Consider the following 17,408-nt stretch of genomic DNA (forward strand, 5'->3'; position numbering starts at 1 on the left):
TTCCTGTTAGAAAATGCTATTTCTCTTCTGTATCTTAAAGTTAAGTTGAGATCAGCAGAGATTGAAGGGCATAAAAAAGCAATATCCAAATAAGTGAGGAGGTTTAAATGTACGCATCAGCTCCCATCGGAGTGTGATTTGTGTGGGGAATCACATTTTATGTACAAGAATATGTTGCGAGAACCACCTTTATTCCAAAGTTGCAGGAGGGAAAGCAGAAAACGATCTGTAAGTCCATCACTAAAGAAAGAGGGATGATCAAGTTTGCAAGGTGAGGGCAGAAACAGGTCTGGATGCTTCATTTTAGGGGGAGGGTGGGAATTCAGGAAGCAAGGCGATAATGGGGAAGGGAGAGGAAGTGAGAGATCCAGCATTTGTGGACAAAGAGAGCAGACAAACAGAGTTATAGAGGCATCAAATAGTCTGGGAGCTGCAAGTAGTTCTGCATGACTGGGGAGTAGGGCTCAAAAGGACCAGAGGCTGGAGATGGGGCCAGAAGGATAGGCAAGCACCAGGGATCTGGACTTTAAATGGTGAGCGGTGTGTGGGAAGCTTTCCAGGGGTGTTAAAGAGGAATCACTTGCTCAACTTTGCTCTTGAGCAATCTGACTTTGCAGCACCGAGGAGGAAGTGGACCAAGAGGGAGACAGGGAGATCAGTTAAGCTACTTTTGTGCTAGTTTAAAGATCATGTGAGGTTCCTCATAAAGGTTGAATTAAGCGTAAGTCTAAGAGGAGAGACACATTATCAATAGTCTTTTAAAAACTAGGCATAATTACTGCTTCAGCCCCTCCCTGCCCCACCCCCTGCTCCAAAAGGAGTGAAGAAGACTGGTAAAGAGAATATTCTCTTCTCAGGATAGGGGGAATGTAAGAAGGAAATGTTAAACTTGTGGGAGTTTCGTTAATATGTGGATATATATGAATAATCAAAAGGCTATTAGTGTTGCATTGAGATTGAAATCTAGCCATTTGTGTCTGTTTTCTAGGTCTAGGGTTGGTGACCAGGTCAGACCTTTGAAATCTAGATAGTGCGGCAACAGAAGAAATTCAATTTTAGTTAAACAGTACCCGTCTGAGCACAAACTAAGCCAAACAACCTTTTCTGGGGGGAGAGGGAGGGAATATATAATTCTGAATATGTTAAATAAAGCATGTAAAATCATAGTGTAGCACTCATTTGGTAATTTCATGAGAGGTTTGGGAAATGTCATCATGAATACTCTGAGAATGGCAGACCTTTTCAGCTTCTCCTTTCTTGAATTTGTCCTGAGAGACTGACCACTGATAGTTTGACAATTTCTCCACATTTCTCAGAGTCCCCCAAGAATCTGCCGATCTCTTGGCCTCGAGACTCTTCGGAAATTCTGATTAAGTTGTATCTTGTACTCCCTGGAAGGATCCTCTCCCACCATCCTGGAGAAGGGGGCAGCACATTACTCCCCTATTCTCTCTCTTACCCTAGACTCCCAGTAGAAGTACATTAAAAAGTAAGTTAGCAGCCCCTTTCAACTATAACTTCCCTGCCACCCTCCACAGGAAATGGTTTTTCAAAATTAATGTTCCATTTATTTAGGGTAATTTTGGTATGGAAATAAAACAGGATTTATTTTTTAGTTTAGCTTATATAATTATAGCTTTTTCTGACACCATGATTTTTGTGGAAGGTGGTAAGATGGTGCATTGCCTATGACTAGTCTATCAATTATAACCACAGAAAAAGGCGCCTTTTGGTAGGTACTGATGATTTAAAAAAATCCACTTTGATTAGGTTCAGTTGAAGTATAAAAATATGCATCCATTTAAAGTATAAAATTAGATGACAGTGTGTGTATATATATATATATATATATATATATATATATATATATATATCCACTAACCCACCACTACAATCAAGATATGAAACATTTCTTCGCCACCTAAAGAGTACGTGTCTCATTTTGCATCCGTCTCTCTGGGTGCCAGTCTCTTCCTGAGAGGTGAACAGCCAAGCCTGAGCCCTGGCCTGCAGGCTGATGGGAATAGACCTCTCAGAATCAGGACCCATAATGGAAGGCATTGGGAGATCAGGCCCAGAAGCTGCTCAGAGAACTGCCTCCTGCATCCTTACACAGGCTCCCATTCCCTGATCTACCTGCTGCTACTGTGTTAGTTTGCATTTTACAGGATTTTTGTAAATGGAATCATACAAACATGTACCGTATTTTCCGGCGTGTAAGATGACTGGGCGTATAGAAGATTTTCCTGGGTTAAAATGTCGTCTTATACGCCGGAAAATACGGTACTCTTTTCGCCTAGCTTCTTTCACTCAATGTAATGATTTTGAAATTCATTCATGTTGCTGCATTTATCAGAAGTCTGTGGCTTTTTCTTGTGGCGTGGAACTGCTTTGTATGGATATACTTCAACTTGTTTTCCTACTCCCTTATTGAAAACGTGAGTTGTTTCCAGCTTTGGGACTACTATTTTCCTCAATAGGACTAGTGATGTTTAGCATCTCTACATGTGCTTGGTGGCTATTCATATAATTTCTTTGGTGGAGTTTTTGGTCACAATATTGCTAATTTAAGAGAACTTAGTTGTTTGTCATATAATTGAGTTATAAGTGTTATTTATATATTATGGATATCATTTTTTTCATCAGATATCTGTATTGTGAATATTTTCTGCCATTCTGTGGGTTGCCTTTTCATTCTATTAATGGTGTCTTTCAAAGAGCAAATGTTTGATGTTTTCAATTTTGGAAAATCCACTATATATATTTTTTTCCTTTATGGATTGTGCTTTTTCCTAAGAAATTGTGTCTATAAAAATGTTGCAGATATTGTTTTCTGTGTTTTCATCTAGGAGATTTATAGGTTTAGCTTTTACTTTTTAAGTCTGTGATTAACTTTGAATTAGTTTTTTTATATGTTTGAGGTAAGAGTAAATGTTCATTTTTAAAATGCAAATATTCAGGGATTCTTTTAAAAGATGCTGTTTTCCCCCATTGAATTACTTCTTATCTTTATTATTTTTCCCTCTATGTAATTTGTTTTTGCTCTTCTTTTTCTAGATTCTTTCAGTGGAAATGTAAGTCACTGATTTTAGACCTTTGTTAAAAAGTATGTTTTATTGATTTGAGAGAGAGAGAGGGGTGGGGGGAAGAGAAACATTAGTGAGAAACATCAACATGGATTGGCTGCCTCCTGCACACCCCCCTACTGGAGATTGAGCCTGCAACCTGGGCATGTGCCCTGACCTGGAATGGAACCAGCGACCTCTTGGTGCATGGGTCGATGCTCAACCACTGAGCCAAACTGGCTGGGCTAGACATTTTTTATTATAACGCTAGAGGCCCGGTGCACGAAATTCGTGCACAGGGAGGGGGGGGTGTCCCTCAGCCCAGCCCGTACCCTCTCCAATCTGGGACATCCCCTTCACAATCCAGGACTGCTGCCTCCCAACCGCTCCCTGCCTCCAGCCTGATCACCCTCTAACCATTTCCCTGCCAGCCTGATCGATGCCTAACTGCTCCCCTGCTGGCCCAATTGCCCCCAACTGCCCTCCCCTGTAGGCCTGGTCCCCCCAAACTGTCCTCCCCTGCTGGCCTGGTTGCCCCTAACTGCCTTCCCCTGCTGGCCTAATTGCCCACAACTATCCTCCCCTGCCAGCCATCTTGTGGCAGTCATCTTTGACCACATGGGGGCAGTCATCTTGTGTGAGGGTGTGAGGGTCAATTTGCATATTACCTCTTTATTATATAGGATATATAGGATAAGCATGTACAGTTATAAGTTTCCAGGTAAACACTGTTTTTCTTGCATCCCATGCATTTTTGATATGTTGTATTTTTTAATTTGAATTCAGTTCAGAATGTTTTCTTTCTTTGTTTGCTTATTTATTGAATTGAGAGAGAGAGAAACATTGATTTGTTGTTCCACTTATTTATGCCTTTATTGGTTGACTCATGTATTTGCTCTGACCAGGAATCAAACCCACAACCTTGGTATATTGGGATGACATTTAACCAACTGAACTACCCGGCCAGGGCTAAAATGTTTTCTAACTTCCATTGTGATTTTCTTCTTTGATCCACAGCTTCCTTAAAAGTGTCATATTTAATTTTTAATCACTTGGGAGTTTCCCTAAATATATTATTGTTATTGATTTCCAACTTAATTCCTTTTTAGTCAGAGAACATACTCTGTATGATGTCATTCCTTTTAAGTTGATTGGAACTTGTTTTACTGGAAAATACAAGCTCTCTCTTGGTGAATGCATAACATGCACTTGAAAATAATTCATATTCTCGGGTTATTGGAGGTCAAGGTAATAGTGTTCTGATCCTCTTTTTTCATTATTATTTGTTGTCCAGTGTGTATCAATTGCTGAGAGAGGGATCTTAAAATCTTCTAGAATTGTTTTGTCTCCCTTTTGTTTGTCAATTTTTGATTCATGTGCTTTGAAGGGTCTGTTATTAGGATAATATATGTTTATCATTGAGTTAACTTTTATCATTATGAATTGTTCCACTTTTTGTTTGATTTTTACTCTTGTCTTTACTTTTATTCATATGATTTTATTATAATTCTTTCATGTACAGTTACCATTTAATTGTCTTATCTCTTCCCATCCATTTCTTTTCAATTTATCTGTGTCTTTATATTTAACACACATCTCTTGTAGATAGCATGTACAGGTTTTTTAATATATTCTGTTAATTATTCGTGGACTGGTAAGCTATTGTTCCTTCTTACATTATTATTATTATTATTATTATTATTGGTGATTACTCTAGAGATTATAATATGCACCCTTAACTCCTCATGGAATAATTAGGTATTATACCATTTCACACAAAATATAAACATCTTGCAAACAAAGGAGTTCCATTTACCGTAAGTCACACTTTCCTTTATATGATTGCTGTCATATGTCTTATACCTACATATATTATAAACGCAAAAGACAATTTATGTGTCAAATGGTTATATTTATTTTAAAGAAGTTAAGAAATAGATATCATTTTGCATTTACCTAGATAATAACTATTTCTGAATGAAGATTCATTCATGAAGATTCATATTTTCCTCTGGCGTTATTTCCCTTCAGCCTGAAGAACTTCCTTTAGAAACTCATATTGTGCTGGTCTTCTCATAATAAATTTTCTTTTGTTTCTTTATCTGAACATGTCCTTGTTTCTCTTTTATTGTTCAAGGATATTTTTGATGGATATAGTACTTCTAAGTTGGCAGTTCTTTTCCTTTTGTTAATGTGAAGATATTGTCCAACTGTCCTCTGGCTTCTCTGGCTTTGGACAAGAAGACTGCAGCCATTGGAATTATTTATCCTGTGTATGTAATGCTTCATTTTATCTGACTGCTTTTAAGATTTTCTCTTAGTTTAAAAAAAAACACACATTTTGACTATGACATTCCTAGGTGTAGTGTCCTCCGAATATTTCCTGTTTGCGTTTTGCTGAACTTCTTAAATCTGTACATTTATGCCACTCACCAGATTTTGGGAGTTTATGGTAATTTATCTTCAACTATTTTTATCAGCCCTATTTATTCTCCTCTTTCTTGGAATATAATTACTGTATGCTAACATTTTGAAATTGGCACATATACCCCTTAGATTTTTTTCATGTTTTTAAAATCTTTTCCTTCTCTCTTCTTCAGTTTGGATAATTTCTATTACTCTGGCCTCATGTTCATCAATTTACCCTCCTTTCCCCATTCTGCTTTTCAGCTTAACCAGTGACTTTTTAAATTTCAGATTTTTCCAATTCTAAAATTTTATTTTATGCCCTTTTTTAAAAAAAAACTGAGATTTCATTCATTGCAAGTGTACTTAAATATCTTTAAATTTATTCATTTTAGAAAGAGAGAGTGGGAGGGAGGGAGAGAGAGGAGCATCAACTTGTCCCACGTATTTGTGCATTCATTGGTTCACTCTTGTATGTGCCCTGACCAAGGATTGAACCCACAACCTTGGCATATCGGGATGATGCTCCAATCAACTCAGCTACCTGGCCAGGGCCTCACAAGTGTACTTTTTTTCTTTGTTGAACATAGTTGTAATTAATTTAAAATCCTTGTTTGATAATATCAGTATTTGCCTTATATTGAAGTTAGCATCTGTCAGTTGCCTTTTTCTTTGGGAATGGATCAGATTTTCTTAGCCTTTTTTTTAAAATGTGGGATAATTTTAGATTATATTCTTGACATTGTGAATGTTATGTTGTGGAGGGACTGTTTCTGTTATCTAGCTCTGAAGTATGTTGATATTTTTGTTCTCTTAAGCAGCCATTTTAATTGTCATGCCTGTGGTAGTGGTAGCTTCGATCTCATGTCACACTGTCTTGGGTCTGTCCTGTACATTTGTGGTTCAGGGGTCAGCCAGAGACTTGTTCAGTATTTTTACAAAATTTTGGTTTCTCTGCCTTTCTTTCTTGCTGGGTTTCTCCCTCACTCTCTGGTGGCCTTTATTTCTTTGGATCATGATTTTTTTTTTTTCTGCCATAAAGACAAGGAATTATTTTATTGGAGATTTAGTCTTCACATGCTGTGGCCATGGTGGGTGATGGCTCATGTCACAGTTTAGACTAATTTTGGTCTGTCCGATGCATACATGCATCAAGAGTCTGCCAGAGACATGGACGGAGTTTTTAATACAGAATTTCATGTCCTTGGGGAGCAAGCCTAAGCCGCAGTCAGACATCCTTAGTGCTGCCACGGAGGCGGGAGAGGCTCCGGTCACCTCCGCTGAGCTCACCAGCCGTCAGCCCGGCTTGTGGCTGAGCGGCGCTCCCCCTGTGGGAGCGCACTGACTACCAGGGGGCAGCTCCTGTGTTGAGCATCTGCCCCCTGGTGGTCAGTGCATGTCATAGAGACCGGTCGTTCCGCTGTTTGGTCGATTTGCATATTACCCTTTTATTACATAGGATTCATTTTAAACAAGGCTGCTGAGGAATCCCTGTTGAATCTCTAACCTCATGCTCACCACTATGCCAGCAGAAGCTCTGTTCGTGGGTATACTCTATGCTCCATGCAGGGATGTCCCTTGCCTTGAAATAGGGGTGTTGATAGAGCACAGGGCCCCAGAGGGCAGCCTATGGGATGACTTCTCGTTTTAATTGCCTCTCCTTTCCCTTTTTGTGTCATTCTTCCATCTTTTCTTTCCTTCGTTTGCTCATTACTTTTCCTCCTCCTCTCCTCATTCTGCTTATTGATTTTACTAAGTTAATACTCAAAATTATATCAAAATAGTATCTTATGTTTTCTAACTAGTAAAATATTATTTTACTTTTTAAATTGTCTCTGAACTTTGAAATCTAGGTATTATATACTTCAAGGTAGATGTTAGGTCTCTTGTAGTACCTTGTTTTCTTCAGTTTGTGAGGTAGCTGAAAAATGGTATGACACAACAGTCAAAAGTGATGCAAAGAAGTCTATGAAATCTAATTATTTGGGATTGAAAATTTTTGGAGAGGCTAAGAGTGTAAACTAATTTTTAAAAATCTGTTTATTCCTATTGGTTCTATATTTAAAGTCCTCACATACTATTAGATTAATTTTTACTAGTTATGTGGGTGTTTGAAAGGGTGTATGGAAGAAGGTGTTGGATGGGGAGAAGCTTCAGTAGAATTTTAAATATTTTACTCTGAGCCTGTTGGTTGGCTTGCAGAATTTATAGTTTAAGAGACAGAACACAGTAGATTACAAGTAGATTAAGGAATGTATGCTCTTCATGCTCAGATGAGCATGTTTATTTGTGAAGGAGGTTAAGCCCTAATTTAGGAAAACTTCAGAGACTTATTTAGAATGACCAAAAGTGTATGAAAAGAGGTCTGTAGGGGAACGTAGGTGCATAGTTAGCATTTAGCACTGTTGACTGATGCCTCCTCTGAGAAACCCCTTCCTTCTTATTTCCCTGTTCCTCTTTCTCCTCTGACTACCCCTTCAGTTTCTATGCAGGATCTTTCAGCTCTCAGATTTAGGCTGTGCCCTGCAGACACGTGTCCAAGGGAGGAATAGAAAAAAAAAAAAAAAAAAGAAGTGGAAAACTGTCCTGAAAAGATTTCACAGTGGAACTTTATTATTGGGTTTAGATGTTCAGGAATTCATAAAATGCAAGGCCATATTCCAAAGCAGGCTGAAATGTGCTTTGGATTATGTGTTGCTATATTCCCATTGGCCTTCATTTCGGATTATAAATGTGGGTCTTTCATTTTCTTTTATGGATACCTGAAATAATCTTGAGTAGGGTTCATTTTGCTTGCTTTAGTTGTTTTTAACCAATAAATTTGTATTCTTCTGGATGGAAGATTATCACGATTCCAGGCCACACTGATTCACTGTATAATATTGTCAAATTAATATCTGACAGGTGTTAGCTTCTTTATCTATATAAGTAGAGGCCTGGTGCATAAAATTTGTGCACGGGGGTGGGAAATCTGCATTTGGAAAAATAACTGTTACTTATTAGAAACTCTCTGACAGCTCTTAGTGTTTGTCGTATACAGTACTTTATCCTATATAATAAAGAGCTAATATGCTAATTAGACAGAATAGCAGAATGACTGTCCAGACGACCTTCCAGACGAAGCCGGGGCTGCGAGGGCTGAGGCAGCTGGGACTGCAAGGGCCAAGCCCCTTGCACGGATTTCGTGCATCGGACGTCTAGTATTGAATAAAGTACCATAGGGAGCCGCAGTAAATTACAACTTAATTATTATTGTCTAAAGACCCTGATAGCAGCTACAACCTAAGGCAGCCTTCTGGGGGCAGTAGGAGAGAGGAAGGAAGAGAACTTTTGCTTCTGGTCCCTAAATTGTTAACTCAGTGGCATCCCCAGACTGAGAAATTGCCAGGTGTACTTGTCAGAACACAGACTTCCAGGCCGCACCCCAGATGAACTGTCAGAGAATCAGAAACAATTTATGATTAACGAGTGGAGAAGCCATTTGGAAATTGGTGAGGACATCAGAGAGCAAAGGTATTGCAAAAATAGTTTGCTGAAATGGCCAAATCATAGGCTTTGCTACCAAATTGCTCCTTGGAAAGATCCTACCACAGACCCAGTGCTGGAGCAGTGGTTTCTGTTGTCCTTGAAATGCTAACCTAGACCTGACCCAGAGCCTCAAAGTTTCAGATTAGAGAGACACTTTAATCTTTTCTAAGAAGCTGAGCTTGCTTCAAGCTTTATTAACTTGGTTCATGATTATCTAAAATAGTCTTAGTCCCATTTACCGTAGATGGCTCTACTTATGTTAGTCCTGAAATAGTGAAGCCAAAGGTCAGTTAGGATCCAGGCCCATATTGCCATTTGCCAGTAGGGTAACTACTTGGATGTCCCATAGACTCCTCACACCCAGCAGGCCTGTAGCTGAACTCATCATCTTGCCCCAGACCTGATCCTTTCTCTTTCCTTCTTTCAATGTACTAGACATTAGGCACTGAGTGTCCTGAGGTAAATAACATAGGATGTGTTCCCTGTCTTTAGACTTTAAGTGCAATGAGAATCTGTTTGAAGAGTTTTACACGTTAAAATGAGTGGGGAATGTCTGGTTCATGGGCCATATCATTTGGTCTGGTCCTGCCAAGGCACTAGGGGTGAGTTAATTAAATGTTTGCCCAAATATGGCAGGCTAATTTTTAAGTTGATAATTTTGTATGGCCCATGAACGATGTTATAAATATCCAAATGGCCTTTGGCAGAAAAAAGGTCCCCCACCCCTGCTTCAAAAAGATCTTTCTTGGGTATAGAATGGATTGGAGTGAGTCAAGAACAGTGGCAAGGGGACTGATTAAGAGGCTGTTGGAGAAATCAAAGAGTGAGATATTAGTGGTGTAAACTAGAGCAGTGGCAGTGGCAATAGAGAGGAGTGGTGGATAGGTGAAAGGAATTTTGGAGTTAGAATCAGTGGCACTCGGTAATGGACTGATGTGGGGGCAGGGTGAGAGATGATAGATAATTCCAGGTTTCTGGCTCAAGCACCAGCCTCATTCTGGTGCCATATGCCAGGTTTGGGAGGGAGGGGCAACAGTTCATTTTGGGAATTATTAGGCTGAAATATCTTTAGGAAAGTCATCATTTGATAGACATTTGAGTTAGTTCCACCTTTTGGCTATCATGAATACTCCTATGAATATATACGTATGTGTGGGCATAAGTTTTAGTTTTCCTTGGAATCCCAGGAGTGGACTTGCTGTGTCTTGTGGTGACTTTCTGTTTAACTGCAAACTACACTGAGTGGCCAGATTATTATGATCTCTGAACGCATAATAATCTGGCCACTCAGTGTGTGTGTGTGTGTGTGTGTGTAGTGTGTGTGTGTGTGTGTGTATGTGTGTATAGCCCGGTGCATTAATTTGTGCATGAGTGGGGTCTGGCCAGCCTGGCCAGGGGGAGGGGACATGGGCGGTTGGGCGGTTGGCCAGCCTGCCTGCTGGTCGAACTCCCGGTCGAGGGGACAATTTGCGTATTAGCCTTTTATTATATAGGATATGTACTGAATGGCCAGATTATTATGCATTCAGAGATCATAATAATCTGGCCACTCAGTGTATTTTCCAAAATGGTTGCAACATTTTACATTTTCCCCAGCAGTGTGTGAGGGTTCCAATTTCTTCACATCCTCACCAATACTTATTGTCATTTTTTAATTGTAGCCATTCTAGTGGGTTTAAAATGGCATCTCATTATGCTTTTGCATTTTTCTAATAACCAATAGTGCTAAGCATCTTTTCACATGCTTATTGACCATTTGTATGTTTTCTTTGGAAAAATGTCTTATTCACACCCCTTGTTTATTATTTAAATTTGGTTGTCTTCTTGTTATTAAATTGAATGATTTCCTTGTAGATGTTGGATACAAATCCCTTATTAGACATATGATTTACAAATATTTTTTTTCTCATTCTTTTGATTATTTCTTCCACTTTCTTGATGGTGTCATTTAAAGCCCAAACATTTTAATTTTGATCAAATTTAATTTGTCAAATTTTTTCTTTCATCACTTGTGCTTTTGGTATAATACCTAAGAAATCATTGCTTAACTCTGGCCCAATTTATTGAATCTCTTTTTCCCTTGAATATTTTTCTTCAATCTCAAGGTGGCCATGGAATCTTTGTAACTTATGGGAGAGCAGACTTGTTGTAGCCCCAGGATCAGACTCAGATAGCCAATTCTGTAGGTCAGGTAGGCCAAGATTGTGTGTGTGCATTTGGGGATGGGGGTGAGGATGGTGACTATTTGTCCTGTGAATGTTGGAGTGGTACTTGCAAATCTCTGTTAATTTGGTGAAAACAGGCTTAACAGTAGATTCAAATGATGTAAAAATAGGCTTTGTACTTTTAAAGTAAATGTTCAAGAAACACCATCAAAACCATGTGCTGGAATCTTAGACTATGGTTTACATTTGCATGTAATAAGATATTTACTACAGGGGGGATTTTTGGGTGCAATCTACCAGTGTGGGTTGATAACTGGGAGACCCACAGCATCTAGGTTTATATCTGCTATGTGACTTTTTCCAAATGCTAACAATAGTAGTCTTCATTATTTATTTCACATTTTGGAATATAAGTTGTTTGTGATCATTTCTGATACATTTCCCTGCTCTTCCTCTTAGTGCCAGTTTGAGGAATTGCTAATTGTCCATTCTTGCTGGAAAGTACTGATTTCCATTTGAATATAACAGTCTTTCTGCTAAAACTTTCCTATGGTTGATTCGAGCAAATACAAGAAGCCTTCTGTCTGTGGACTGAATGTTCAGCCAGCCGTGACGTAGTAGCCATTATCAATGAAGCTTATTCATCACTTTCCATGAGAGTGCATTGTACGGGGCTTGCAGAGGGTCTTAGGGACTTTGAATGGAGAGCTTCTCCTCTCTCACCTCCATACACTGTTGGTGTTGAGCGATTCTGTTCTCTATCTTTTCCAGACCTTGTGGATCTTTTTGATTTTCATTGTTTCCCAATAGTGTCTTACAGACGGGTAGGCACTAATTGAGACTTTGTTCATTTTCTAATAAAATTAGCAATTAATGCTAGGAGATAGTTTTATATTCTATTCCCTTTTATGTGAATATTTATCTTATATCCAATGTCATTTTACAAAGAGATAGGCCATATTATCCTATCTAATATAAGAGTAAAATGCAAATTAACTGTCATTTTGCAATAAAGATGGCCGTGCCCACAGCCAATAAGGAGGGAATATGCAAATTGCTGGGCCAAAATGGCGGCGCCAGCCGGAGCCACAGAGCCTGCAGAGAGCGGGGGGGAGGGGGTGAAAGGCTTGGCGTCCTGGGTCGCCCCAGCAACTGGGAGAGTGGGGGAAAGGCTGAACGGGAGATGGACGGGAAGGCTTGGTGTCCTGGGTCGCTGGGGAGGGCAGTTGGGGGACCAGACCTGCACGGGAGGGCAATTGGGAGGGACCAGGCCTGCAGGCGAGGGCAGTTTGGGGGGACCAGGCCTGCAGGGGAGGGCAGATGGGGGGGACCAGGCCTGCTGGGGAGGGAAGTTGGGGAGGACCCAGGCCTGCAGGGGAGGGCTGTTGGCGGGGGGACCCAGGCCTGCAGTGGAGGGCAGTTGTGGGGGACCAGGCCTGCAGGGGAGGACAGTTAGGGGTGACCAGGCTGGCAAGGGAGGGCAGTTAGGGGTTACCTGGGCCAGCAGGGGAGGGCAGTTGGAGGCAACCAGGCCTGTAGGGGAGGGCAGTTAGGGGCAATTGGGCTGGCAGGGGAGCAGTTAGGCATCGATCAGGTTGGCAGGGGAGTGGTTAGGGGATGATCAGGCTGGCAGGCAGAAGTGGTGAGGGACAATCAGGCAGGCAGGCAGGCGAGCGGTTGGGAGCCAGCAGTCCTGGATTGTGAGCCAGCAGTCCTGGTGGGATCGGGCCTAAAGGGCAGTCAGACATCTCTTGAGGGGTCCCATATTGGAGAGGGTGCAGGCTGGGCTGAGGGACACCCCCACTCCCCGTGCATGAATTTCATGCACCGGGCCTCTAGTTATATATAATAAAAGGCTAATATGCAAATTGACCGAATGGCAGAATGACTGGTTGCTATGACATGCACTGATCACCAGCGGGTAGACACTTAACACAGGAGCTGCCCCCTGGGTGGTCAGTGCACTCCCACAGAGGGAGCGCCGCTCAGCCAGAAGCCGGGCTTATGGTTGGTGAGTGCAATGGCCTAAGCCTTCAGTTGGACATCCCCTGAGGGCTCCTGGACTGTGAGAGGGTACAGGTTAGGCTGAGGGCCCCCCCCACCCTAAGTGCACGGATTTTGTGCACCGGGCCTCTAGTATTTTTATAAAGGAAAATCAAGCAGCAGTTGATGATCTTAGATTAAATGCTTATGCTTTAGGTAAATTGAACTTTTTAATGTTTAGTCTAGTATACTTGTGAAATAATTAGATTAAATTAACAGGCTAACTGCTGAATTTTACTTGTGTAGATACTGCTATAGAGATACAAAGGACATTATTTGTCCCTGTTTGTGACTATAATGAAGTAGAATTGCTATAAAACTAAACCTATTGATTTTGGTAAAATCATGTGCCTTGAAATGCAGTTGGCACTTACTGTGAGCGCCTAGTAAAACACAATCAGATCACCATAGCAGAGATATTGGGCCTGTCCCACAACAATAGTGTTAAGCTAACTGGAGTTCCCTGTATGTATTAGTTGTGGGTTCGAATATCCATTTGAATTGTTTCTGACTATATCTAACTACAGGCTTTTATTTCAGAATAATTTTTGAGAAATGGTTTACACTTTGCCCTACATTCCCCATCCTTATTGCTTTCTCTTAAGAATCACTAAGTTTTAGGGACTCATGCAGCCTGTGATCTCTACTCTAAGGAGGAGAGTAGATCTCTGGATCACTGTGGAGTGTGCATTGGGTTTGGGAGGGCTACCCTTTCCGTGGAGACTGCGTGATTCCAGAGGAGCTGGTTGACTCATAGTTTAACTCTGGTGCAGTTTCTTGAGCTTCTTTTTCCCTTGAACGTTTTCCTTTAATCTCAAGGTAGCCCTGGAATCACTGTAAGTGGGAGAGCCTGTGGACTGGCTATAGCTCCAGGATCAGACTCAGAAAGCCAGATCCATGGGTCAGATAGGCCAAAATTGTGTGTGTCCTTGGAGATGGGGTTTGAGAGGGCTTCAAATTTTTCCTGTGGACATTTTAGAGAATATTCATTTCTTTTAGCTAAGAAGCCTTCTTTTCGTGTCCACCAACTCCACATACATGCACACGCACACGCACACGCATGCACACACCTGCTCTTTAGTGATTCCCTGAACCCATAGAATTCTCTCGATTGAAAATGAGTCTTGGTTTGGTATTTGTTGAAGTAAGTACCTCAGGCCTGCTGTGGTACAGAACTAACTACTGGGGGGTCTCAAGCGACCCCCGAGTTGCCCTGGGCTAGTAGTTAAAGGACTGCTCTTATTACCCTTTGTATCTCCCATAGTGTTTAAATTACTGCTGTGTACATAGAATGTGCAAAGGAAATGTGTTGGCTACAACTCTTTGTTCATCACACACGCATGAATATACTTAGATTATTAAAGCCCGATATCATTCTAGAATTTCACATTTCATCCCATATATCTCTCCTTTCTCTCAGCAACACACTTACCACACTTACATTTACTGGACTTTCACATTTTCTTTCTAGAATTTCCCATTTTACTCTGGATATATCTTCTGTTTCCTAATCCACTCATCATTCTTATACTTACTAATCTCCCACTTACTAATCAGGCCACTTATTGAATTAAGTGAACAGCTATCTAATTAGATTATGATTCATATTGATAAGTAAGGAATATTATACATTCCTGCCTTTAAAACATTTTTCTCAGCCATTCACTTTTGCCTGTTTCCCATAGATTATTCCATTGTGTTCATAAGTGGGCTCTGTTTTTCCTGCTGGTCTCTCTCCCTTCAACCTACCTACCACAACACTGCTGAATAACTTTAATGAAAATATAAACACATCCTTCTAATTATGAAACTATCCAGTGGTTCCCTCTTGTTTTTGGGTAAAGCCAAAAGCCAAAACTGTAGTCATACAAGTCTCTGAATCTCTTTGTAGCTTAACTTTCTGCCCTTTTACTGTTTATTACTGTGCCTCAAATTTATGTTGTAAACATACCATCTTCATTTATGATCCAGGCTCTTGCAGATGCTCGTCCTCTGCCTGGGGTGCCTTTCGCTTCTCACTATCTCTGACTAATCCTTTGCAGCTCAAAGGTTATCTCCTCTCTGGAGCCCCTCTTAGATCTTACAAGCCATTTCGTATCTGCACTAGCATAGTATAGTATAGTATAGTATAGTATAGTATAGTATAGAGTACTTCTGTTATAGCACTTTATTGCATTGCTTCTCAAACTGTTCGTGGATTGATAATTTTGTAAAATATAGTAAAAATGAAATACTGGAAAAATGAAGTATAATAGATACACACAAATTACAATATAGAAGCCTCAAATTGTTAGATTCAACAGACCTAAGATTACTACTAAATTACTCTAAAGGTTCCTAAATGTTTACTCTCAATTTCTGAACTTAATTGTCTTCTTATGGACTAACTAGAGGCCCGGTGCACAAAATTCGTGCATGGGGGGGGGTGTTGTCCCTCAGCCCAGCCTGAACCCTCTCCAATCTGGGACCCCTCAAGGGATGTCCGACTGCCCGTTTAGGCCCGATCCAGGATTGGGCCTAAATGGGCAGTCGGACATCCCTCTCACAATCCAGGACTGCTGGCTCCCAACTGCTTGCCTGCCTGCCTTCCTGATTGCCCCTAACCACTTCTGCCTGCCAGCCTGTTGATGCCTAACTGCTCCCCTGCCAGCCTGTTTGCCCCTAACTGCCCTTCCCTGCAGGCTTGATCACCCCCAACTGCCCTTCCTTGCAGGCCTGGTCCCTCCCAACTGCCCTCCCCTGCTGGCCATCTTGTGGCAGCCATCTTGTGTCCACATGGGGGCAGCCATCTTGTGTGTTGGAGTGATGCTCAATTTGCATATTACTCTTTTATTAGATAGCATAGTGAGCAGTTGGCAGGGTGGCATTGGTCCATTGGTCCATGGGCCACATTTGGAGTGGCACTGCTTTATAACATAGATCAGCTTTATATTTATTTTAATCAACTTGCCCCAGGGCAACCCCAGCCTAGGGTGTGCATGAGTACAATGAGAAGGCAGGTGGTCCTCACCCATTTCTTGGAGGAGGGAAATATTTGCTTTCCTCACTGGATAGGGGCTGTGTATTATATATCTTTTTCATCTTATGTTTTTCTTTGTATAGCTTCTCAACTTTTGTCCCATCTTCTCCCCAAAAATCAGGTCTTAAAATAGTGCATGACCCAGAAATGGTCAGCAAATGTGTTTTTGAATGAATTAAGTGTGGCATTGGTCTCATTACCTTATAACTGCAAATGGCTTGTGTTTCTGTTTGTAAAGTAAGTTGGGTAGAACTTTATATTAGTTTATGTGCTTATTATTTGAACTTCATGAGACCTTAGTGAAGTTCTGCTAGAGGAAGAGCTTGCAAACACAGTCTGAAGTAGACTTAATTATGTTGTAATATGCCTTAATTTCATTGGTCTCTAAGAAATCTGCGTGCAAGACATCTCCCCATTCTTAACACACGTGATGAAATAGCTCTCTGCTAGGGGAGGAGTACGGAACTAGTAACACCACTGAAGCAACCTTCTAGCAAACCGTTGCTTTGGGAATGTTTGCTGCCAATTGCAGAAAAAATACTTTTACTTTTTCTGGCTACTGACATACACGTGCAAATGCCATTCTCTCCTCCAGCTCTCCCACCCTGGAGGACATCCAGCCCTCCCACCCCTCCCTCTGTCCCTAGGCACAGTCTTTAGTCAGTTTGTCTTCAGAGTCTGCATGTTTGAAAGTGTGTTCACTCACTCAGCTTCGGAGGCAGGAAACTTGCCCGTTCTGCGTTCTGGAACACTATGCTGCGATGGTAGAAAGCACTGGAAACCCGAGTACCAGCCCTGGCCTTGCTGCTTATTGAAAATCTGCATGAATCTGGGCAAGTCACACTCCCTTTACGTCTCCATTAGAAAATCTAGACGCGGTGATCTCTAGGTGGTTTCCTGACTCTTCCCTTTGGTCCTCATGGGGTCGATGCTTACCTGTTTGCTTTCAGTCTTTTAACTCTGGCAGGTGATCTTCATATACTAAGATGTACATACTGTTCCAGCAATTGCCATATTATATTGACATTCCCTTTGCTTTTTTCCCCTCCCCCAGTATATTGTATCTCCCCCAAAGACATCTTATTCATCTTTGTATTAGCTGCTCTTGGCCCAGTGTCTCAATTCGTATGCTTTTAATGTCAGTTGACTAGTTAAGCTGAACTCTGTCCTTTGTTTTTGCTT

The sequence above is a fragment of the Eptesicus fuscus genome, chromosome 3 (genome assembly GCF_027574615.1).
Source record: "Eptesicus fuscus isolate TK198812 chromosome 3, DD_ASM_mEF_20220401, whole genome shotgun sequence".
Classification (NCBI taxonomy): Eukaryota; Metazoa; Chordata; class Mammalia; order Chiroptera; family Vespertilionidae; genus Eptesicus; species Eptesicus fuscus.